The sequence below is a fragment of the Phyllopteryx taeniolatus genome, chromosome 14 (genome assembly GCF_024500385.1).
Source record: "Phyllopteryx taeniolatus isolate TA_2022b chromosome 14, UOR_Ptae_1.2, whole genome shotgun sequence".
In the NCBI taxonomy this organism is placed as follows: domain Eukaryota; kingdom Metazoa; phylum Chordata; class Actinopteri; order Syngnathiformes; family Syngnathidae; genus Phyllopteryx; species Phyllopteryx taeniolatus.
In genome coordinates this window covers 8022353-8045571 of record NC_084515.1, presented here as the reverse complement: position 1 = coordinate 8045571, position 23219 = coordinate 8022353, and the positions used below count along the sequence as shown (strand labels likewise).

Genomic DNA, 23219 nt, shown 5'->3' with positions numbered 1-23219 from the left:
CCCGCCGCACTCACACACACCTCTTTCATTCTCACGCAGTCAGCATTTTATCCCTTTAAAGACCATGATCCTATTTGTCAGGTAGAGAGTGTGGTAGGTGGCGGGGAGGTGGCCGTGTAATCTTTGCTGCGGTTCCTTTATCCCGTTAGGCGAGCACGGGAGTCGGGCTCAAGCCAACGTTTTTGGACCTGCTCATGTGGAAAGAGCGTTTGGGTGGCTCTGTCCTTTTCGTCCTTAATGCCTCGATGCGACAACCTCCCCTCGTCTCGTTGTTATTGTCAGCAATGCATGCACAAAGGTGTGCGGCCGGTGCATAATTCAGCCACGGCGAAGCATTTAGCCGAAACTTAAATGGTCTGTAAATTTGGGTGAATTATTTGTCGTCTTAATGCTGGTTGTACTTTATATGAACTACCACACCCCCCAACCCGCCCACGCTCCTCTCTTCACCCCCAGCATTAAGAATTAAACACAAAGTAGATATTATCGCCAAGGTCAAATCTTCATGGTTCCACAACCTTGGCACTCAATAGAAAGCTCAGTTATTCAAATTTAGTATGGCATTCTTTGAGTTGCCCCGATTTTCCCAAGCTTGCTATTAACATATGCAAGGAAAGGGCCTTCGCTGCTTTTTTTCTAAAGTGGATGTAAATTATAACCTCCGTATTATACAGGGTGATGGCAGATAAATCTCTGCAGTAATGCATTGCAGAGCGTGGGGGTGGGGGTGTCAGCGTGCGTATGTATGAGTGGATGAGGTACTGTACAATAGCCGGTGGCAGATGGAATACACACTAGCAAAGTGATTGCTCAACTTTCTTCGCAGCAAAGCAGAAATGTCTGAAATTCTCCTGAAAGTCTACACACAGTGCTCTAAACAAATATTAACACAAGGAGATTACTAAACTGAAATTTGCACTCGTTCGGTCTGAAAAGGCCTCACGAGCAAAGTGGAGATGTCTTTGAAATCGCTATGCAAACGAGGGCTTGAATAATAAGATGTATTTATGAAGGGCCGGGGAACGGGGGGGTGACTCGCTTTTGAAAGCTACTAGGCCACAGCGTGAATAGGATTGAAGGAGAGGGTGGGAGAAAGGGGGTTTGGAGGGTCTAGGCGGACAAGGGTATGGGGGTCCGTGGGGGGCCCCCCAGCAGTCTAGGCCTCAGCCGAGGCAGCTGTGAAAAGGGATCCCGTCTTTTTCCCACGCCCAGCAAGACGTGCAAACACTGCCGCAACTCGCTAGGGTCAAGTCCCATCACTGATATATACACTCATGCACACACGCAGGCGAGTGTGTGCGTGCGGGTGTGTGTGTACGATTTGTGCAAATTAACAAGCTGGCTGCCGCGACATAGGGACACCTGCCATTCCCCCAGAATGCTTTGCGCTCCCTTTTTCTCAACAAGGGCCTGGCGAGACAACAATTAGGTCATAACTTCAACTTGAACTTAAAATTCGGCTGTGGACTCAATAAAGCCTCTTTGCGCTACTGTGCTCTATGCCTAAACAGATTACAATGGAGAGCTTGATAGCAATGTAGTACTGCACATATTTTCTAGTTTCTGTACTTTTATCATTTTGTCAATACCGGCATGTTTTGATTGAAGGTTAAAGTTGATGGACTTGATTAAACTATTGAGCAAAACCTTAAAATTCTATAAATATAAAACTTTAGGTTTGGAGAAAAATCGAATATCTGTGCCGTCACTTCATTGTATATGCTTTTAGCTTTGTCTGCTCACTCAACAAAATTATTTGTATATACTTATATTGTGTTCGAATAACCAATTATCGTATTGATTTGATATAAGTAAAAAACTATATTACAATATACTATATATATATATATATATATATATATATATATATATATATACGTATATTGTTTGTATGTGCCCTGCGATTGGCTGGCAGCCAGTTCAGGGTGTACCCCGCCTCCTGCCCAATGATAGCATGCCTGCGACCCTAGTGAGGAGAAGCAGCTCAGAAAATGGATGGATGGATAAACAAGGGGTAGGACTAGATATGTTTTTTTTTTTACTTCCTCCTACTACTCTTTGAACATGTATACTGTTATGAAGTATTCATAGCCACTTTCTTTCTTTTTATTGTTCATCTGTCTTTTCTATGTTTGTATGCTCAAATACACCAATCAATCAGTCAATCGATCAATCAATCAATCCAAGCTGTTTGCTTGCACGTGCACACATTCAATATATACAAGCTTTGAAACAATAGTGTAAGCAACAAACAAATGCAAAACAAAGGCCACCTCGTGCTTCGTTGTTAACTATCGTTGTGTTTTACCAGGTGTCATGAGCACTGGTTAATTGCATAGATATTGATTATTATTCTTTCGTCTGATTATGGAGTTATAAGTAACAAAAACTCCAATGTACCTGTACTTCTCTGTACCTTTACAAATGTACAAAAGTGGCAAAAGCACTCACGCCTTTTAAAAAAAGACTGTTGAAAGTAAAAGTACTGATTTAACTCCTTTACTTGATTAAAAGTGAGAATACAGACTCTGAAATGTACTTAAAGGGGAGTTAGCAATTAAAAAAAAATAAAAAATAAAAACAACTGTCTTTAGTCCCATCTTCTGCCTTGAATTTCATGTACAAGTAACCACTACGCCCAAGCAAAAACAACCAATCAGCGACAGAAGGCTTGACTTACGAGGTGTCAATTATTCGTCACACACTCACAGGCACAATCATCACGGCCTCGTGCTGACTTGTTACCTTCCCCAAAAAGGACCTTATTTGCATTGGAGTGTTACTATATCACTAAATGTTATCAGTTTGAAGTTTTTATTTTTTTATGAGGCGTCAGGGACTCATTTCATTTTACAGATCATACAGTATTTATCATGTCATAATGACGGTTTAAACAAATACGATATGACAAAAACTATTTTTTGGGGGGGATAACTGCAAACCTACCCTTAAGTACAAATGTGAAACGTAAAAATCAATTTATAGTCAATTGTATGCAATACCTATTTTCGTAACTTAAAAACAATGAAAACAAAAATATTTTACAAACAAAAATAGTAACTCTTTTACGCTATCAAAGCGTGTTGCAACAGCTTTGTGGACATTGTTACTCGAGAGGTAATGATAAGAATTGGAGAGAAAAAATACACTTTACCTGTATATCGCTGGCGATGTGCGGAATCCTCGCATCTCCAAAAGTATCGCTTTGGTGAGCCATTAACATTGACTCATCAAAGAGAGCAATCCATGTTCAACACTTTAGATTGGTCAATAGTTTGTAAAAATAACATACCCACGTGAGGACTGACCACTATTATCGATTTGTGAAAAAATATGAAATTGACCCAGTTTGGACATAAGAGGATTCGGCCCAACGCCAGCGATTTGTTTTTTCCTATTAGACGGAGAGTTTTTTTTAACGGCAGAAGCTGGTGCTTTTTAGGCTTGGCGTTACCGCTCCCTGTTTCCGTCGTTTTTTTTAATGCCGTGTTGTCATCTGCAGAGGTTGAAAAAAGTAACAAGGCCATTTGGACACAGTAAGGAGTAGAAAGTAACGGCGTATACGTAAAAAAAATATCAGAAAAAAATACTCAAGAACAGATACCTTAGAAATCTACTTAAATAGAGGAACAAAGTATTTATACTTTGTTCCCTCGCACCACTGCAAATACTGTATTTCTACATCTAGAAAATCGACAGTAACGAGAAAAGGAGGAGAGTTCTACAAAGATGTAGTAAATGTTTAGCAGCTCGACGTGACCTTCTGTCCGTCTTTGAGGGGAGGTGCTGAAAGACATTTCATACAGAGGACAACCCTCATCATTTCCTTGCCCTGCTCCTCTAAAAACAATTAGCCTGCTCAAAAGCAAAGAAGGTCAAAAACATCACGCAGGTTTTAAGCAGCCTCACATTTAGGGAGGATTTGCTCTTTCCATTATTGCTCGCCCGCTCCTGTTTAAAAGCTTCTCGAGGAGCTTTTTAGAAATGTCGGCAGCTGCTCTTTTGGCGCCGAGGGGCTGTTGCTCCCATTGCTAACCCTGCGTGGCTCTCGCACCGACGACGGTGTCGCCACGCTCACGAAGAAGCTAACGCTCCACAGAGGAGAGTCACCGTCACTTAGTTCCCCCTCAGCCTGCTTGAGCTGGCTGCTTTTAATTCCACACCAGCTCTCTCCACTTCTTCTTTTGTTACTTTAGTCTCCCGCCTTTTCCCATCCGTCCTCCTCGTTATCATGTTCCCTCCTATTCAGATGAGTTTCAAATCGAGTGGGGGAGCCTCCTAATTAGCTCTGTAAAGATGCTTTGTGGACGTCACGTGCATAGAGAGCGCGTGTGTGACAGCCACAGTGTTAGCACAGAGCCGCTGTGTATGGAGCCTTAATGAGGTTTGTCAGCGGAGTGTGCGTCGTGCTGTTTGGGCCACCTTTGAAGCGACGCACGGCAAGACAGCGAGAAGCCTTTCCGTAGGCCAGAATGCAGATGACAATGCTTTTGTCCGCCGGCGGGAAGAGGAGCATCACAGCTTTAGGTCTTGTTGTGCACATTTTTTTGGAGGGGAAATATTCGCGGGGTCATGTTGCTCCTCAGATGAAGGGACAATTTGAGTAGAAACTAGGAAATGATATTTATCACCTCCACTGAGGAGTTAATGCTGTCATTCCATTTGTTTGCTTATTAACGAGCCCCACACTAAAACTACTCAATTTCCATAAAATTCTGACAAACTTTGTGGGGTACAGACAACAAAATAAATTTTCACATTTTGGTGCAGATCCAAGATTTATTATTTTCAACATTACATACATTTTTTACGTTGCTCAATTTTTCTATAAATATTGCCTGAGTCTATTTTTTACCCCAGTTGAATTTTAGCACCCATAAAAATAATTAGCAATTATTAGGGATATTAGAGACCACTTTTTTGTTCATACCAATACCACTACGAGTACTCATACTTAAGTACTCACCGATACTGACACCATTAGTACTTTAGATACATAAAATTTAAATAAGCAGAATGACAGATAAATGTGAACAAAGACCTTTCTATCTTTCTGATGCATATGATGATTCGCCGATGTGTCAAACTGCTGCAGTGTAGCGCCAACTACTGGCAAGGAGGACGTACTCGATGTCAGCGTATCGGTGGCTGATATCGGCAGTCTTCATGAGATACCGGGAACTGCTATTGGCACTCGCCCATCTCTAATAATCATGATGTCATTAGATATGATTCTAACCTTGAGAATCAGACATTGTGATTCATCAGAATTGCAAAATAATGTACATCCCTAAACTACTAGTATAAAGTCACTGATGGTGCGCAGTTATTCTCAACTGCTGCACTTTAGATCATCAGGCGTGCTACAGGAGATTATATCATTTTTACTGCCGATAATGTCTCTTTGTTCATCCATCTATGCCAGTGACGAATAGGGACGGGCAGGGCAATTAAATGCTCGTCCTTTAGATGGCAGAAGGTACAATTAACCTGTGTATGCATCTGTTGTCAGAATTGTTATCGGCATTATTTCAGTATAGATACTGTTTGTGACATTCTTGTATGGTGGTGTCACTAGGCCATGTAAAATATGTGCCTCGTCTTAATTATTGGATCTGCTCAAATGAGGAAGAAGAGCACCGTACTTTGCATAAAGAAGAACAAAACTGGTCAAAACAAGTAGATCATTTTAACTTCTCATCATTGATAAAGTCATCCCAAAATGTACAATTCGTGTACTGTCTGTTTCGAGGTAACTTTACTTTTCTTGTATGGGCATTGTTGAAGAACATTCTACATGTTTAGCTTTAAGCCATTCAGTTGTAAGGTTCATCTTGAAAGATATCTTTTAAATTACATTGGGGTATTTTGGGAGCATAGTTAACTCATTCAGTGCCAGCCCTCCCAGTTAACATGGATATTTGACTTCTAAAGCAGTCAGTGGCATTGAATGTGTTAAGGGTATATTAAGGGTTTAAACTATTACAGTAATATAGGCAACTATAACATTTTATGGGGGATGTGGCATCTACTATTTGAAAATTATTGCTATCCATGGCTTGTAGACAAGGGTTGACTTCACAGTCTCCTGAATTTGTCAATATATGTTGCGACTGGAGCAAGATTGGATGACTTGACTTGTGACTTGCTTAAACCAAGTAACGACTTGACACGACTTGCTTGAAATTTAGTGGCGACTCAACTTGACTTGCTTGATTTTTATTTATTTTTTTTCTCCCCACAGTGACTTGAGACTTGAAGGTTATGACTTGAAACTTGCTTGTGACCAACTCTGCTATCTATCTATCTATCTATCTATCTATCTATCTATCTATCTATCTATCTATCTATCTATCTATCTAGGGCGGCACGGTGGGCGACTGGTTAGAGCGTCAGCCTCACAGTTCTGAGGAGCGGGGTTCAATCCCTGGTCCGCCTGTGTGGAGTTTGCATGTTCTCCCCGTGCCTGCGTGGGTTTTCTCCGGGCACTCCGGTTTCCTCCCACATTCCAAAAACATGCATTAATTGGAGACTCTAAATTGCCCGTAGGCATGACTGTGAGTGCGAATGGTTGTTAGTTTCTATGTGCCCTGCGATTGGCTGGCAACCAGTTCAGGGTGTACCCCGCCTCCTGCCCGATGACAGCTGGGATAGGCTCCAGCACGCCCGCGACCCTAGTGAGGAGAAGCGGCTCAGAAAATGGATGGATGGATGGATATCTATCTATCTATCTATCTATCTATCTATCTATCTATCTATCTATCTATCTATCTATCTATCTATCTATCTATCTATCTATCTACCTACCTACCTACCTACCTACCTACCTACCTACCTACCTACCTACCAACCAACCTAGCTAGATTAGCTTGTGTGCCCTATCATTTTCTGAATGTGACTTATTGTTTGTTGTTTAAAGGAAAGGTGATGTAACACAGTGCTAAACATGCCCCTGTCCCTGCTTTTTTGTGGAACGTGTTTTGCAGGCATCAAATTCAAAATAAGTGAATATTTTAAAAAAAAGGAAAAAAAAACAGTCAACTTTATCAGTTTGAATATTTAATATCTTGTATTTGTCATGTATTCAATTGAACATAGGTTGAAAAGGATTTGCAAATCATTGTATTATGTTTTTATTTACATTTTACAAAATGTCTAAACTTCATTGGAATTGGGGTTTGTAATATATTCCAAATCTCATTACCGTTTTTTCTAGTTTTTTAAGCCCAGTTTTTGAAACTACTAGGCCACCGTGGTGCTCCATGGTAATGCATTCAGCAGATATTGAAATAGCGACTGATCACCAACAGCTAGAGGAAGAAAAGGTTTTGACAAAAGCGCAGAGAGTCGAGGCGGCGATTTGGGCGAGATTTGATGTGGCTGTAAGCAGATGAGAGTCGGAGGTGCAGTTCCGACAAAACAGGGAGAAGGAAATGGATGGGGAGGTGGCGGGATTGCTCACAAGCGTGAGAGCCAACCTGCCTGCTGCGCCCGCATGCTGCCGCCAAGGTGATAAACTGTCACTCAGGATGCAGACAGACAAGCAAAGACAGACATCATTTGTTACTCCTCTGTGTGGCCCCCTACACATACACACACACACACACACACAACATCCTCTTGTTCCTCTTCTGGATATTCTCTTCTGCCAGTGCATGTTTATGACCCCCGCCCCCTCCTTATCTATTTCCTCTATCTGCCAGTCTTTTTCCCCCATTGATGAAATGGTCATGCTCTCATTTTGCCATACCTCATGTTTTACCAGTGTACATACAGTACATGTAGTCTTTTACATCAGATCACAAAGTCAGGCTTTTTGTTTTCCACCGACACAGCCACACACATACTGTAGCTTCCTTTATACATTTAAAAGAGATACGCCACCCCCTCCATTACCACTTTTTTTCCGCCAGGGGAGAGTTTACCTGTCTTGAATATGAAATAAAAGAGTACATTAGCAAAGGGTTGTTAATGCTGGCAGCCTCACTCCTCAGCTCATACACACACACACAAAACACCTTACTACCGCGGAAAGGCAAGTGCTTGTTAAATAGTCCTCGGAGGTGTGCTTCATGATGTTTTAAAAAGTCAGCGAAGGATGTGATTGCTGCACTCATCCGCAAACGCGAAGCTTTTAAAGAGTGAGGATGAAGCCCAAACTGTCATTTCAAGCATTTCAAACTGACGGTCTGCTAGCGCAATTCATATGCGAGTACAGTGGTGCCTTGGCTTACGAGTTTAATTTGTTCCATGACTATGCTCGTAACTCAAAGCACTGGTATCGCTAATGATCATTCCCCAGTGCAAGGAATGAAAATGCCATTACAGTGGCACTTTGAGATATGAATGACCTGACTGACGAGGTTTTTCGAGATATGAGCCGTTTTCTGACGGATATTTTTGATCAGATAATATAACAATACTCACGGCCAGGCATATATCCGTTATCCTTTGTGAAAAATTCCTTACATTACAGCATTTTACACAGTCACTTACAGTAGTAGTAAAATAAGTCTATTCTTCTTGTTTCGTGTCTGCATGACTGTACGGTATTTTACTGCCAGCGTAATGAATTTGATTGCAGCATTAACTCATGACGTACGAACTGTTCCATACTTAACATTCTATTTAATTATGATATTAATCTATGTTTTCTAAAATAAAGTAGTTTAGAGTGCTATTTTTCCTTAGTAAAAAAAAAACCAAAACACTTGTTTTTTGGGGGTGTTGGAATGGATTAATGGAATTTCTATTAATTTCAACGGGGAAAGACAATTTGTTTTGTTTTGAGTTACGAGCAGGGTCATGGAATGAATTAAACATGTATCTAAAGACACAACTGTATGACTGTGAGTATTGTTATATTGTCTGTCTCCATGTGTTGCTGCACCATTCAAATATCCATTGTTGAAAGCATTACAACACCGTAACATTGATGCTACTCATTAGCCCATCTATGGCATTTTGCATTTTGAGTTAGCATTAAGCTAGGGAGGAATTCTAAGGCAAAGTTACATGGTTGTTTTAATTACCCAATGTGTAATTCTCTTTGTTATATGTTTAGTTTGATAGTAATCGTCAACTGGCAGTGGCAATAAACCACTTGAAGTACGCAATTGGCCTCGTTTTGTAAGAGTTGTTCTCCGTCTTCCAAACTACTGTTTGTTGTAAGCTTAGTTGAGTTCGCTGCCACCATATAGCACTTGTATCTAAAATGTTTGCAAAGCAAAAGTCAGGTCACTTGTAAATCACAGCACCTCTGTATTTAGAATTGAGGGGGGGGGGGATACAATTCCGACTATATATATATATATATATATTGCAGGAAGTAGCATGTTGTGTGTGCATGGAAATGAGGTGTGGACAGTGGCACAAAATGTCTGTTGAATTTGGTTATTTTAAGCTAGATGATACTGCCAGATGTTTATTTTTCAACGACATTTAGGTTCCTTGTTAAAGTCACAGCCTGCAAATATTTACCTCTGTGACAATGTCAGAGTGGTTGTTTATCCCTTGCAGACATTTTCTGTGTACAGAATACAAGTCACAGGTTTATTTTGATCTTGTTCAGATGTTGTGTACAATCGGAACATGAGCCAAAAACATCATCACTATCTTTCTTCAATAGTGCTAAAGTTTTTCCATGTTTTCCCTCATATAATTGATGTTGTTGAAAACAGTGATACCCAACCACTGTGCAGTAGCACATTAGCAGAAATTCATTCCATTTCACTTAATTGGTCGGAAAGCATTTTTAATTGCTATGCAGTATAAGACAGAGAGCTGGAGTATTGTATCGAGGGCTCAACTGCTGGGTCTCAGCTCCTCAATATGGCACTAATATTATTCGTTATTTGCAGAGAATAAAGAATATATGACTGTGAATACTGTTGTGTTGTCTGTTTACATGTGTTGCTGTGTTGTTTGTTTTCAATTATCCATTGCTTAAAGCAGGGATGTCAAACTCGTTTTTGTCGTGGGCCACATTGTAGTTACGGTTTCCCTCAGAGGGCCATTATGATTGTGAAAACATAAAAATATTTAATCGTCTCACCATATTTACACACGAAATTGATGAACTAGTTTTGGAATCAGAAATCAAGGGTAATGGGTTTTTCAACCATTATTAATGTTTGGTAACATAAAAATGCTTGCAATATTTCAACATTATCGTTTATGATATATGACAATTTGAAATTTTGGTACAGATTTGAACAAGAATCATGGACGTTGACACACATGATTTGCATAAAATCATGTGGCGGGCCGGATCTGGTCCCCGGGCCTTGAGTTTGACACCTGTGTCTTAAAGGGAACATAGATTATTTTTCGTGCTAGCGTTAGCACATCAAAGGAGTTTCCCATTATTTGTTAGTATTAGCATTACGCTAGTGAACTAAAGGCTAATGTATGTGGTTGTAAATACACAAAGTTTACTTATCTTCGTTTTATTGTTTAGTTTGACAGTAAACGTCAACTGGGAGCTAGAATAAACAGCTTGAAGCCTCTTTTTTGAAGAGTTTTCCACCAGTCCTCCCTGCCAAACTGCTTCTTGTAGGGAAGTGAATTGAGTTGAGTTCACTGCCACCATGCTTTGCGCTCGCAAGTCAAAGCAAAAAACGGCCAAACAACGTCTCGTATCTCTAATATCCCGTAAGTGAAGTCACTCGTATCTCAAGGCACCACTGTAAAAGGATTCATTAAAATTAGCAACAATGCTGCTAGATGCTGTTTACAGTGTAAACCACTGATAAACTAATCTAAGCATTAAAATGTTAGAATAGCAGACAGAACCCTGCGCCAACTTCTGAAAGCGTGTAATTATTCAAGGCCATCGTGTGATTGTGGTCACGGACACATCTCTGTTTTGTTCGTCAAGTGCAAAGCCATGGGTCACGGCACCACCAATCCCCTACATCCCTACCCTCCCCCCTTCCCCTTGCACAACCGCCTCCCCCTCCTCCCATCTTAATAATGTGTCTCCATTCTTTCTTGCCTGGCGGAGGAGGGCTGCCCTGAACCAACATTGTCCCTTACTCCGGCCCTTATGTGTGTAGGGGGGATCAGGGGGGCTATTGTGTGTGAAGGAATGGGGAGTTAACACCCATGTGTGGACCCGCTCAATGGGAGCATTGTGTCCGAATCTTCCTCCGGCTCACCCAGTCTCACCCCACGTCACTCCTCGGGTCAAGGCCAGTGAGGGCCGACTCTGGCTGCTCCCCCACTTTTATTTATTGAAAACAGGCACATAACAGCCAACTCAAATTGGCAAACACACCACTGCAACATAGTCCTTTTATCTCACTACCCTCATTGTCCGATTCATTTTTCCACCAAACCACACTGAGCTCAATGTGATGCTCGCTGCTTGTTCTGACAGAAACGGGGATGTGGGGACGGGGGTGCCGAGAAGGAGGGTTCTGCAATTTGTTGGGCATAGAAAAGAACAGTCATAAAAGATGACATTCTATCTACATAATAACATGATTTAGAGCAGTGCTTCCCAGCCTTTATGGGAGTCCAGGCACATACTTTTGCATTTGAAAAATCTCAGGCCACGTCACCAAACAAAAATATATAAAAGTTTATATATTGAAATAATCATGATCTTGGCCCAATTTACTTACTCATTGTGGAATATGGGCCTGTTTATTTGAGCATAAAGCTATTATTCTGTTGTATTAATGACAATTGGTGGAAAGACATTTAGTGGAAGAGCATTTATTTGTTCTGCCTGTCACAGTACGTCGTTGGCATAAATAGATGAACAAAGATGCATAATAATTTTTGGACCAATTATGTAAAATTTGATAATTTCTAGCAGCACGTTGGTTGTTAATCTTTCATTTATGCGCTTTGCAAAAACATAAAAGATTGGTTCATTAACACCAGACCCTTTCGAGGTTGTAGTAGTGGTATTCGATTGACAGTTGAGCGGGACATGGTTTCAGAACATGTGGCGTGGTTTCAGTGCATTCACGCAGACCCGCAGCATCTGAGAGCAAAGAGAATAGCTTGATTTTTCACAATTTTGAAGCCTCATTTTATATGCTTTTTTTTAATCATTCAAATATGGCAGGGTTGTTAACAACACTTTCTCTGCATTGTGTCAAATATAGAAATATTTATTTTCACTTTACAGGGACTTTATAGGTTTAACTATTTTACATATTTTTATGTGGGGAAAAAAATTTAATATTTTTATTATTATTATTTTATTTATTTTAATTTGAACTGTCAGTTGTGTCATATCCTCCCACCCGCGGTCTCCTTGAAGCTCATTGTTGTATTGTATAGTTGTTTTTTTTGTTTGTTTGTTTGTTTGTTTTATCTTTCAATATAATATCATGTGCTGCTTAACAAAAAGCTGCTAAACAGATTTTTATTGTGTATAGTGTATTCTATTGTAAATGTCTCTACTATGAGCAGGCTGTGTTTCAAAGAGCACATGGAGCCCATTTTTATTTGTTTGCGAGCAGTGGTGGGCGCCTTGGGGCAGGTTACAAAAGAGCAAGTTGGCGTTTTCTTCCCACATATTTTTAATCAAAGTGTTACTGTTTGCATTTGCATTTGCATTGAACGCAGGGATGCTGAATGCCAAAGGTGAGATTTTGTAAAACACTCCTTTCTCTTTTTTTCAGACGGAAACATGGGTGGGTGGTTGCAAGGTTGGATGAATGCGTGTAGACGAGTGAACTCCAAGACCCCAGTGCAGCTCATCATCATTGCCATGGGCTCTTCCTTCTCTCCTCCTGTGGCCCGCACCTCCATCCAGGGGTCCAGCTCAAACCACGAAGCCCGAGCGGGAAGCTAGTGAGTGGGCAGGGAAGGATGGAGTAGGTCCCTGAAGGCTAAAAGCACCTCTGCGGGAGAAATCAATAGGAAGCATGCTCGCCTCCATGTAGGGTTTCCTCTGCTTCTCTGTGGCCTCGGGGGCCCGCGGGCCTCCAAAGGACGGGCCCTGTGCGGCCCCTCTCAGCTGGACTGGACCCCGTCTCCACTTGGCTGTGTGTGGTTTTGCTGAGGGGGATCTCTCCCCCCACCCAATTGATTCCAATACAGTGAATGCTGAAACACAGCCAAGAGGGATAGTTCTTTTTCTTCATCTTTTTCCCTACAAAAGATTGACGTATTCCCCACCTTCTTTCAAAACCAGTATGAGACTTTTGACTTCTTTCCATCCTCAGCTGTTGATGTTTTTTCCATTTTTCTTGGTTTGCTATCACTATAGTCCATAGTGAGCCGTACGACTGCATGTGTTCAAACCAGAAACAAATTTTTGCGTCCATGATGTGTGTAGTTTTATTCCACAAAATGGACTGAACAGGAAAGAAGAGGACCACAGAGTTCTCATTCTAATGGTAAGTGCTTTTTAGAATCTCAGTTTGAACATGGCTGCAATATCGCATTACATCCCGAGGTGTCCTCCAGGGTTCAATTCTAGGTCCCACTCCTGTGCATTCTCACGAGGGATGGGAATTGATAAGAATTCAGCGATTCCCATTCGATAATCGACACTCCTTAGCGATCCGATTCCTTATCGATTCTCTTACCAATTCTCATTGGATGAGTGAATGAACTAATACAAATGGGTTTTATTTGCTTTAACTCTTTAATATCTTCAACTTTGGACAGAAGATGCCGCATATCCAGTATGCACTCGTAATCTGTAATGTAAAACTTACTTCTCAAAATATGTCAGGAGACTCAAAAGCTCTTAGCTGTTTTTGCATAGCTTACAAGATATCAGAGTGCCTCCGAATTTTGTCCAGTTCCACTCTTATTGGTCGAGAGTAAATCAAATACAGGTGTTTAGGTTTTTAAGACCAACTGATACAACTTCAAATATTGAGACTGTGAACAGTCAAAGGAGAGCTTCTAACGTTCATTATTCCTACCAGGATATCAGCTGTCTTTTAATCCACTGGATATGGATTTCTTTTTTCACTTGATACATTTCCCAATATAAGCCACTTTGGTTTCTGACATTTGGGAATATTTACAGTGCTTCTTTTGCATTTAAGTTGCTCCGAAACTAATTCAGATATAAATAAAAAAAATGTGAACATATTTAACCTTCCACATGATTGTACAAACACATTTTTTAGAAACTGCCACTGCCAGCGAGCTCGGGGGGTCTTCTCAGAGGCACATCCGATAGAGGTGAACATCAGTGGAGTCAATACATTTCTTTCTCCTCCTTGCTCTTCCGTTAATCTCACCCATAAACCCAATCACAGACAAGAACGAGACTACTAAGAGAACTCAAAAAGCGGAATAATCACGCAAGCAAACAAACAATTCCTAGGAACCAAATCACGAAGCACTTTTCAATTCCCCTCCCTAATTCGCACCCGTGGTCGTATTATCCACCATCATTAACTTAAGCACCACTGCTTGCCGATGACATTCAGCTCCACATTTCCTCCAAAATCATCACTCCTGTCACCCACTCTCCCACTCTCAAAGTGCATTACTGAAATAGAATCTTGGTTTCAAACTAACACTCAAATTCAACTGTGACACATTTGTCATCTTTGGTCCCAAATCCCTCACAAGTTCTACTCAGAACTTCTCTTTCTACTGACAGCGCAGTTGTTACCACTCTTCCTCTCACATATGCAGCAAAACTCCATTGACTCCAAGTACCTCAGCACATACTGTACATTGTGGACAGAGTGTACCTAAAAAGGTTACTCACTGTTTGACAAGCCATTACTCATATATTTCGTTTTGATCTATATTGGGTGTTTATTGACATACTGTAGAAACAAGTCTGATGAGCTAAATTAAAGAAAATAACATTGAACTCAAGATAATTTATTAGCATAAAAGTAAATAGTTTTTGTCTACTCAATGTTTGATTTTGGGATATCTATCTCACAACCCGAGCATTTTCTCCAATTGCTCTTCTCTTGTGGGGCTGGAGATCTTCCACAACGTTCCTTATAGACGTCTTGAACGGTTCTATCTGCTTCAAACTTAACTACGAAACTGTCTTCTCAATTGACTTTGCATTTCTATTACATTTTTTGTACTTCCAGTAATACTTGGTGACCAATTTTATTTTTGCTGTTAATCGTACATTTGCAATTATTTAGAGCTATTTGCATGTGAAACAAAAACAAAAATACATGAGCCAGTCGAAGAGTGAGTAATTTTTTTGGGGACACCCTGTAAGGCCGCGTCACTCACAAAGCCGTTTCCTCCCAAAAGTTAACACCACCACTTTCAAGAAATCTCAGTAAACGTCTTTGCTAAAAAATTACAATACATTGAAATCCCCTTGGCGGCACGGTGGACGACTGGTTAGAGCGTAAGCCTCACAGTTCTGAGGAGCGGGTTCAATCCCCGGCCCCGCCTGTGTGGAGTTTGCATGTTCTCCCCGTGCCTGCGTGGGTTTTCTCCGGGCACTCCGGTTTCCTCCCACATCCCAAAAGCATGCATGAATTGGAGACTCTAAATTGTCCGTAGGTGTGGATGTGAGTGCGAATGGTTGTTTGTTTGTATGTGCCCTGCGATTGGCTGGCAAACAGTTCAGGGTGTACCCCGCCTCCTGCCCAATGACAGCTGGGATAGGCTCCAGCACGCCCGCGACCCTAGTGAGGAGAAGCGGCTCAGAAAATGGATGGATGGATGAAATCCCCTTCATCACGGAGTATTCATTCAAGACCCGCTCGCAATAGCAGAAAATCTGCGATATAGAAGTACCATTTAAAAAATATTTTTTTCTGCCATATTTTTACCCACGCTTTAAACACATTTAAAGTTGAACACAAAAAATCTGTGTAATTGCAAGCATAACTTATATAGAAACTACTTCACGTATTGTAGCGTCTGCGTCTATACATGTGCCTTTAAAAAGAGGCGGGGCTTGGTGGGGTGGTGTATGACATCAGTGAGTCTGCATGTGAGTGTCTGGCTGTAGGCTGTGGTTGACAGCAGCTGAGTGAGTGTGCTCATTGTGTTTATGTTTTACTGTTCTCCCGGCGCTGAATAAACGCCTGAAAAGCGTATCATCAACTGTTTCGTCTATGCAAGGGCAAGGTAAGGAAGTATACTGTAAAAAAAGATAATAAATAATAAGCTAATAATAAAATATCTCTTGTAATGATTCGTTAAAGAGTCATCACTATCACTTACAAAGTCAAAAGTTATCCCCACAATCTTCAATAAATCCCACAAAACTATTTTCTCAAAAATTACATAACCCATCATTCATTCAGTCATTTTCCATACCGCTTATCCTCACTAGGCCTATCCCAGTTATTTTCGGGCGAGAGGCGGGGTACACCCTGAACTGGTCGCCAGCCAATCACAGGGCACACATAAACAAACAACCATTCGCACTCACATTCACACCTACGGGCAATTTAGAGTCTTCGATTAACCTACCATGCATGTTTTTGGGATGTGGGAGAAAACCCATCATATACAATATAATTAAATATTAGATGAAAGGAGAGCCACTCAGATCACAACTTTGGATTGTGTGCCAGTGAGGAGCACACCGCAGAGCTCCAATCACAAAGGCCTGCCTTCGTCATCACTGTATCTCTGCGCAGGGCTGTGTGTGTGTGTGTTTGCTTTTTTCCATCCAGATGGGCACAGCTTCAGACAAAATGGCCGACAGTCTTTGCCTCTGCCAAAGATGGCGGGCGCGTCTCGCCGCTTTGATCTGTGCCTCGCTTTAGTCGCTGTCGGATGCAAATGACGGGCTAATTTCATTTGCATAACCCGCCAAATTGTTACTAGTCCATGCCAACAATTGCGATGAGCACGCAGCGATGACGAGGAGGCAGGTGTTTTTTTTGTTGTTGTTGTTTTTTTTTTATAAACGTAATCACGGCATTTAGAGTTTGTTTTAAGCCGTGTTGTTTTTATAGCTTTTCGGTTGACGTGAGATTAGAGCTGTGGCTACTGTGCCATATGGTGTGCATGTTTACATGCAAATGATTGCGTATAGAAGATTAAGCGTTTTTCTTTTTTAATCAGATAGTGCTCTGTCATATCCATCGCCACCCACCCCACACCCCCACACAGACACGCGCATAAACACACACACAAATTAAGAGACCACGGTAAGATGAAACAATTACAAGAAAAATAAGAGGACGTAAAATCAAGGATGGAATTTGGTGTCAATGCTGCTTCCTATTCTTGTGTCTCCATTATATAGACCAGTGGTTCTCCAGTTTTTACACCAAGTACCACAAAACAAAACATGCATTCCAAGTACCACTATCATGACCAACATTAAAATATAGTAGCATAGATGTTCATACAAAACAAGGCAAATTCCGAAAAAGTAGATTCAAATAATGGTAAGCCACTGTCACACTATGTACGGTTTAACCATTAACACTATGGTTAAATAGTACACATAATTACATTCAGTTAAAATGTATTGCACATAAGTTAAATGAAAATTGTATCTAAATAAATGTTTGAAAACAAACAAATGGAAAAGATCCAGTGCAAATGTATTGTACTTCAAAGTTAAATACAACTGAACTGTATTTAGCAAATGTACTGTACTGGATTTAAAAAAAAAAGAAAGAAAGAAAAGCTGAGGCCACTGTAACATTATGCACAGCCTGAACATTTTATTCAGTAATTCTTCATTTACCACTAGAGGGAATCTGCGTCCCAATTTGAGAATTATCAACATATACGTTTACAGAAAATGACATAAACACTTCTCAGACAAGATTTGTTTGTTTGTTTGTGTTTTTAATTTTTTCCGAGCTGTATAATGCATAGGTGAAAACATTGAACAAACAGAGGTGGCTCAGACAAGCACACACATTAATTAAGAAGGGTTCCAGGCAGACAGACCGCGGTAGTCTCATTTTCATGCACATGGCTGTCTGGTTACCATGGCAGTGAACATATCGTGAGCTGGCTGATTTTGCAAGAGGGGATAGGGGCTTGTGCGTGAAAACATATAGACAGGACAGATTTCGGGGAGAAATTGTAACTCGGAAGCATCGCGGGAAGTTAAATTGCAGACTAGAAAGCCGTGAGACTGATAAGAAAATGTTAACATTTGATTGGACAATTTGTATTTCCAGGCTCATTAATTCACACGACGGGGGTCGCCCCTATTTGCATTCGCCCGTCGAGGCAGCTGCTGCGCGGTACAATTTTGAGGCAAAATGGTGGTCACGCGAATCACATGTCTGGTGGCAGGAGAGAGAGAGCGGAGGGGGGGTTTCACATTTTGGGGGTGTGTGGTTTGAGAGAGAGAGTAGACTTGTGTGGGGGTGTGGAAGACGGAGTGGGGGGAGCTTAGTGGATAGGTTATTATTTGAGGAGGCTGGGAGGGTGTCTGGTTTTAGTAGACCATTAATGAGAGGCCAGATTGGGTGGGGGGGTCATTTGTCTGCATTTGTGAACATGCGTCTGCATCTCACTCATTTGCATAAAGCGGCAAAGGGCGTCCATATGCTGCAAGGCACCAGAGATTTTTTTTCTTTCATCCAAGCGAGAGAGGATGAAGACGCTCTTAATGCCGCGTCTCAAAATCACACTCCTCCTTGGCTCGCGCTGGCCGCATCACCAGGATTTCGTCCAATGGGAAAGCGGCTGAGGTGCTTTTGACCAATTGTAAATGATCAGGAAGAGGAAGGGAAAGGCTGTCACGAGTTTACCCTTTGTGTGCTTAAAAATGGAGAATAATCAGGAGGGGGGAGAAAAGGATTGTGGGTAAAAGACTGACATTACATATGAACACGATGGCTGTGTTTGGAATCATGCATGAATGTAGCAGAATAATGAAATTGAGGTCTTATTTAAGTGACCAAACTTTTGCACACATACCAGTATACTCTCTCCAAATGTCTTTCCTTCATTTTATATATTTTTTTCCCCCATTGGATGTACATGGCGGCACGGTGAACAACTGGTTAGAACGTCTGCCTCTCAGTTCTGAGGTCCGGGGTTCAATCCTCGACCCCGCCTGTGTGGAGTTTGCATGTTCTCCCCGTGCCTGCGTGGGTTTTCTCCGGGCACTCCGGTTTCCTCCCACATCCCAAAAACATGCATGGTAGGTTAATTGAAGACTCTAAATTGCCCGTAGGTGTGAATGTGAGTGTGAATGGTTGTTTGTTTGTTTGTATGTGCCCTGCGATTGGCTGGCAACCAGTTCAGGGTGTACCCCGCCTCCTGCCTGATGATAGCTGGGATAGGCTCCAGCACTCCCGCGACCCTAATTTTACATATTATGTGGGTAGTTGAATGTTGCCAAGCTTAACATGTCCACGCTGTCATAGTGAAATATCAGAATTTTGGAGTATATTTCTTAAATAGTCCGCCTTTCGCCCGAAGTCCGCTGGGATAGGCTCCGGCGTCCCGCGACCCTAACCAGGATTAGCGGTGTTGAAAATGGATGGATGGATGGATGGATATTTCTTAAACAGTACAGCATGCTAAATGAATCAGGTTACCAAGTGAAGGTCCACCGTGTGGTCATTAAATTCTAACACTAGCTAAAAATGTCCACCCTGTCATTGTCCACCCTATCAGCAAGCTCCCATATTTAACAGCTTAACATCTACTTTATAAAATAAATATGAAGTTCAATTGACTATCGCAGATTTTTTTTTAGGGGTGATTTCGAATACAACCTATACAATATATATATTCTTATATTAACTGTATAATGTCAAGTGACTCTGTATTTTAATCACATAAAGCACTTTGTGAGTCCTCTCTGTGAGAAGACCTATAAAAATAAAATCGACTAACTTATAGGATATATTCATGGTAGTGTGCAGTCAATATGGCGGGAAGTCAAGTGTCAGACAGCGAGACGCAAAGAAACACAAGGCGAATCTCCATGATGTCTCAGCTAAACACTGCGGTGTTGAGGCTGAGGTAGACTGGGAATGTGCGGAGAGCGTGGGAAATACCGCCAGAACAGAACGGAGTGGGCGAGACTCATAGCAGGTGAATGAGGACCCTAGAGTTCAAGGGTCACGGGCAGTTGAAGAGGTTGTCTGAGTCTTTGCTCGTTGTCTGGGGCCTCGCAGCATTTCTAATTAATCGGCCGCCCCGGTTTGATAAGCAGCGCCGTCTATTGTTCGTCCGCTGTGGCTGCTCCAAGGGACGGACTAAGGAGGAGTCAAATTGGCGCGTCAGATTGTGAGTTCATTCATTCTTTGCCATGAGGTACATTACCATGTTGTAAATTATTCTTTTTTGTTGTTCTTGAATTTTTACAACAAATGGATATGAGGGGAAACATTTTATCATTTGGTTTATTTGAAATGTGATATGTGCACGAGAATTTCCTACCACCCAGGAATAGTGTCATAGTTTCACCAGGAAGGAATAGAAGACTTGGGTAACTTCACATATTTGCCGTTCAAGTTCTCATAAAGTCTTTGGATTGGTACAGGAGGGTTGCTACTTTTACCAAAAAAGTCACAGGGTGTTAAGTCAGGGACCTTTGACCGACCATTCGTACGGACAACCACGACCCATCCATATCCCGGGGGAAGTGTGAATTCAGCCATTCGCAAACGACAATAGCAAAATGTGGATAGAAGTCAAATCTTAAACATTCTCCCAAGCACTGATAAGTGGCCCGATTTCATCTTTTGGCATTCATGGTATGGCTAAGAATGAATTGACCCACAATCCTGTCCAAAGCAATCCCACTCCACAAAGTTAGTTAAATTCTCATCCATTTAAAAAAAGCACACAAAATGTACACTATACCTACAGTGAAGCATTGTGGTGGCAGCATCATGATTTGGGGCTGTTTTGTGTGCAGTGTTGTACCAGAATGAGTTCCGAAAGTCATTTCAATGAATAAATTAAAAGCAGCCTAGACTGGACATCTTCACAGAGAGGAAGTATAACATTCATTTTGTCACTGGCTGTTCAATGTCACTGTGCCTGTACATACATTACATGTATACATGTATACTTTTGTTAAAAAAAAAAAGTCAGTAAGAAATTAATGTATGAAGTACATAATGGTGTAAAGTGAGGATAAAAAGTGACATATTGTCAAAGTCAAGTCGAGTGTTTATAATGGAACTGTTATGTTATGCCCTACAACAGTGCGTCCAGTAAAGTTGGACACACGTCCTTCATTCACGTCGAGCGAGCGGTGGTTGCTAAAGGAAGGAAGTGAGTGAATAGATGAAGACGCGCAAGGCTATACCTCTGTGCTCTCTTTATGCTTGTGGCTGCAGGCTTCATTAGCTCGACAGAAAGGGACAGCTCCGTCAATAGAACCATAGACCGGTCTCACTGGCACAGGCTCGGGCCCAGTGGGGTGTGTGCCTGCGTGTGTGTGTGTCTGCGTGTTTGTCTGCATATTTCCCCGACCATTCGCACACCACGGGGTCTCATTGTTTCTCACTCATGCCTAAAGGAGGCTCGGCATTGACACTTTTTTTTTTTTTTTTTATAAGGCTCACATCGTTCTTTGTCCCTCATTCTCTCATTTTCCCTCGCAGGCTTTCCATTATTCGCCATTTCACCATTTTCCTCTTTGTGTTCTCTTTTCGGGATGTAAGGTTCCTCTCTGGCTAAGATCTTTTACAAAACCGCACTTTCCGGACAGCACAGGATTCTCACGTCGCCATTAGCTCTTTATATTCCCGTGGTGCACCTTTATTTTAATGATGCATGTAACAACTCCACATTATTGTTAAAATAAATAATAAAAGTAATAATAACGTTCACCTATGAATCCAGCCTATCCACTAGCCACTTCATTAGGTACAGTGTAAAATTGAACAATATATGTATTTTGGTGGTTGCAGTTTGGAGTGTACTACATCAATCTGAGAGATGTCTAATATCTCCTGGGTAAGCAAAATATTACAAAGCTCTCAGTAAAATGTAGTACAGTCCTACACCACTGCAAACCGCATATAGTTAGATCAATATCTCTCTGAGAGTGTTAATCAAAGCAAATAATTATCTCTGCCGAGAATTTTTGATACGGCCTCGGAACGCCTGAATATTGGATCACTCGATTATGCAGTTGTTCCTGATGTTGTGGCTTGTAAGTACTTGAAAATTCATCAATTCTGAAAACACACATTTATTTGCAGCCTGTAAAAAAAGACACATGATATGTGGAGATATAAAAAGTATACACACCCGTTCAAATGCCAGGTTGTTGTGATATAAAAAATTAGACAAAGATAAGTCATTTTTTTTAAAAATCCACCTTTAATGTGGCCTATGACGTACAACTTTATTAGAAAATAAATCTTTTGGAGAAGTGAAGTAAAAATAAACTGAAAAAATGTGTTCGCACACTCTTAAAACTGAGATGATCTATAAAGTGGCTCTAAATTAACCCCAAATAATTTTCAGTTGTTCTAGTAGACTTTTCCGGAGGGTTTTTTCGGGGGGGGGGGGGGGGGTTGGCGTCTTTTTGGTCAAAGTCTGAGGGCTTTGTACTTGTAACACTGACAACTTTTTCAAACTGTTCATAATTTCTTCCACCTTGTTTAAGGTTGTAGTTCCAGCTGAAGAAAAACAGCCCCAAAAATATGATGCCGCAACAGTCATGCGTCATTGAAGGTTTGGTGTTCGCCCAACATACTTCTTGGAATTATGGCCAAAAGGTTCAACCTTGGTTTCATTGGAGCATAACAAAATCTCCCAAACAACGCCGGAAAATGCATCATAGTGGAGGTCATATTAATAGTGGGAAAAAAATCTCAATTACTTATCTCTGTCTTAATTTTTTATATATTGTATCTCAAAAACATGGCATTTGAAGCAGTGTGAAGACTTTTTACCTCCACTGCAACTAAATATTTAGCTAGAAATATACTAGGTGAGGCATGCGATTTCATGGGGAGCACAGCAGCTTGAGGAAAAGAAACAAATAGTATATTATACCTGCTTCCTTCAGTTATGTTAAATGTTAGAAAGACATTTACATATGACATTTTGGTACAAAGTTACAATAAATTTGGGGGAGGGGGGTTGGGCTGAGATCATCAGCATGAGTACAACTCTTCTAATTGTCAGATACAGTGTGATACACATATAAGTCTTTGATCATACGCAATATGATTCAACATAAATACTGACTTCAAGTTGAGTCCAGGTCCTACAGTATCTCTGGGGGTTCAAGGTTGGAGTAAAAGTAGGGTGTCAAAGGGAGAACTTTGTTTTACCCACAGAGAAAAGCAATCTTTGACTCAAATAAGGGAACACGAATGAGGAGGGAGGCTGAC

General features: G+C 41.2%; 1 long non-coding RNA gene across 1 annotated transcript in view; it reads left to right on the top strand.

Annotated features, from left to right (window-relative positions):
- Positions 1-23219, top strand: part of LOC133488534 (uncharacterized) — a 30871-nt gene that overhangs the window by 4092 nt on the left and 3560 nt on the right. The window contains exon 3 of the long non-coding RNA XR_009791680.1: positions 12642-13361. This is a non-coding gene — a long non-coding RNA (uncharacterized LOC133488534). The remainder of the gene's footprint in view (positions 1-12641; positions 13362-23219) is intronic.